Source organism: Lolium rigidum, chromosome 7, assembly GCF_022539505.1.
Source record: "Lolium rigidum isolate FL_2022 chromosome 7, APGP_CSIRO_Lrig_0.1, whole genome shotgun sequence".
Lineage (NCBI taxonomy): Eukaryota > Viridiplantae > Streptophyta > Magnoliopsida > Poales > Poaceae > Lolium > Lolium rigidum.
The window spans coordinates 214,439,339-214,442,235 of NC_061514.1; the positions used below are offsets into that span (position 1 = coordinate 214,439,339).

General features: G+C 50.6%; 1 pseudogene; it reads left to right on the forward strand.

Moving 5' to 3' along the window:
- Window positions 1-1,849: 1,849 nt before the first annotated feature.
- Window positions 1,850-2,616, forward strand: LOC124672479 (annotated as a pseudogene).
- The last annotated feature ends 281 nt before the right edge of the window (window positions 2,617-2,897 follow it).

The window sequence follows — 2,897 nt, forward strand, 5'->3', positions numbered from 1 at the left end:
CTGAATCTCGGCAGCTAGGCTTGGTGGTGCATGGTGGTGTATTGCAGGGCCGACATTTGAAGCAAATGTCTCATAGATGTTGTCCAAATTTGTACCACGCTCATCGTCGATGATCATGTTGTGCAGAATGACACATGCACGCATGATCAATCCAAGAGTACGCCTCGAGTAGGAGCGTCCCGGAACTGCTAGAATGTTGAACCTAGCCTTCAACACTCCAAAGGCACACTCGACATCTTTGCGATGCGCTGATTGAGAAGCAGTGAACACTCGCTGCTTTTCACTTTGTTGAACCTAGCCTTCAACACTCCAAAGGCACACTCGACATCTTTGCGATGCGGCTGATTGAGCAGCAGTGAACACTCGCTGCTTTTCACTTTGTGGAAGAGTAACACCTTTCATGAACACCGGCCAGGAGGGGTAGATGCCGTCGGCAAGGTAGTAACCATAGTTGTACTCGTGTCCATTCACCGTGAAGTTCACTACGGGTGCTTCTCCCCTAAGCACATCAGTGAACAACGGCGACTGGTTGAGTACATTGAGGTCGTTGTTGGACCCGGCCACTCCAAAAAAGGCATGCCAGATCCAACGATCATACGACGCAACGGCTTCTAAGATTATGGTAGGGTGTTTGATGTCTCCCCTTGTGAATTGACCGACATGAGCCACTGGGCAGTTCCTCCACTGCTAATGCATGCAATCGATGCTCCCTAACATGCCCGGAAAGCCACGCTCCTCGGCTTTCGCTAACAGACGCTGAGTATCCTCGACATTTGGTCGACGGCAAAAGTGTTCCCCGTAACAGGCAATGATGCCTTCACAGAATCTATCTAGACAATCTGATGAAGTTTGTCTAGCTAACTTAAGCCACTCATCTATCGTATCTGCAGCGGCTCCATAAGCTACCGTACGCAAAGCCGCGAGTACACTTTTGTAGGGGAGAAAAACCAGCACGGTTGAGAGCATCAACTCTTTGGGTGAAATACGGAGAGTATTCACCCAATCTATCCACAATGCGCAGAAAAAGGGATCGCCTCATCCGATACCTTCACCGAAAGTAGCTCGGAGGATAGTTGCGCTCGTCGGCGAAGTAGTCCTCGAAGAGCCGATCGTGGGCACCCAGACGATCACGCCTGATGAACTCTCGGCGGCGTCGACGTCTTGGCACCACCTCCTCGTTGAGCATCTCCTCCTCATACTCCGCCTGGAATGCAGCGATCATATCACCCTCCATTCCGTCGCTCGAACTGCTGCTGGACGAAGACATGGCGTTGAGTGGAGTGGAAATGGAGAGTGGAGGAGATGAAGTGAGGTGTGGAATGAGTGAAACCATATAGGGGTATTTATAGGGGGTTTTTGAACCAGCAACGGCTACCCCAACGGCTAGACCAATCAGATCGCGCCACCTCAGCCCCTCCCTCTCGCCCGGCCTCTCGCCCGCTCTCGCCCCGCCTCGCCTCTCGCCCCCTATCGCCCCCAACGCGGGCGGCAGCCGGGCGGTAGCGGGCGCTACCGCCGGGCGCCCAGGCCACCGCCCCGCGCTGGCCTCTCGCCCCACTCCCGCCCGCCTCTCGCCCCGACGCCGCCGCTACCGCCCGTCCTCCAGCCCGCAATGGCACCAGCCTAATGAGATACTAACAGAGTGCGATATCTCGGCAAACAGCCAACTGTTATCAGTACTTGCAGTTATTGAAGGTTGAAATTTTTGCTCGCATCCATTAACTCAAATGATAGGCATAGCTAGCGTGCATGCATGCCTTGCCTCTTCTATAAATACTGGCAGCTCTAGCAGCGATATCATCTCATCCCAAGCTAGCTTGCTATTACACGATCAAACTGATCATCAAAAATGGCTATCAAGTTCCCCCTTCTGCTCGGTGTCGTACTAGTCTCGCTCATGCTTATCTCGGAGGATATGGCAGATGCTCGAGAGCTTTACTGAAGCCAAAGGTTCTCTATCTCTCTCCATTATATTAGGAAGACCTGTTAGAAAAAAAATAGTTTAGCGAACTGAACAGGATAAATTAGTCGACACAAGTTATGATACTCGTTTATCGTATATATACATGGATATACAATACCACACATTATTCACTAGAGGATTGTATATATATACATACAGAGTCCGAGGATAAAAATTTAAAACATGCAGGAGGGCCGGGCCTCAAGGACGAGAAGTGGGGAGGTGGCTACCAACATGGTGGAGGATACGAAAACGGTGGAGGGTATGGCAATGGTGGGGGATACGGAAATGGCGGAGGGTATGTATATGGTGGTGGATACCAACATGGTGGTGGATATGGAAACTATGGTCGAGGATATGGAAATGGTGGTGGATACCATCACGATGGAGGATACGGAAACTATGGTGGTGGGTATGGTGGAGGATATGGAAACTATGGGCACGGTGGAGGTTATGGGCCTGGCTATGGTGGCGGAGGCTATGGACCTAGATATGGTGGAGGGCATGGTCATTCAGGCAATGGTGGATATGGCGGAAATTATGTTGGAGGTTACGGTGGTGGTGCCGGATATGGTGGAGGTGGCGGATACGGCAGCGGGTACGGTGGTGGTGGAGGTTATGGTGGAGGATCGGGTGGCGCTGGCTATCCTTAAAGTGGACATGGGGTGCAACAGGAGGTCGCAATGGTTTACACTAAAGAATCAACTATATATGTGTATGTTTTTTTAAACAAGGCATGTGTGTTGATATGTAATGGGCTTGCATAAATGATGGTCCTTATGCTCACATATATAGGAGCAAGGTCCGTAAGAGTGAGAAATCGATTGGTCAAGAAGCAAGCCGGCCTTGTGTCGGCTTCTATGTGTGCAAGAGAAGGTATCTTTAGATTGCAAGTGTTTAGTTCCTTGAGTATTGATTGTTAATAGTAAATTTA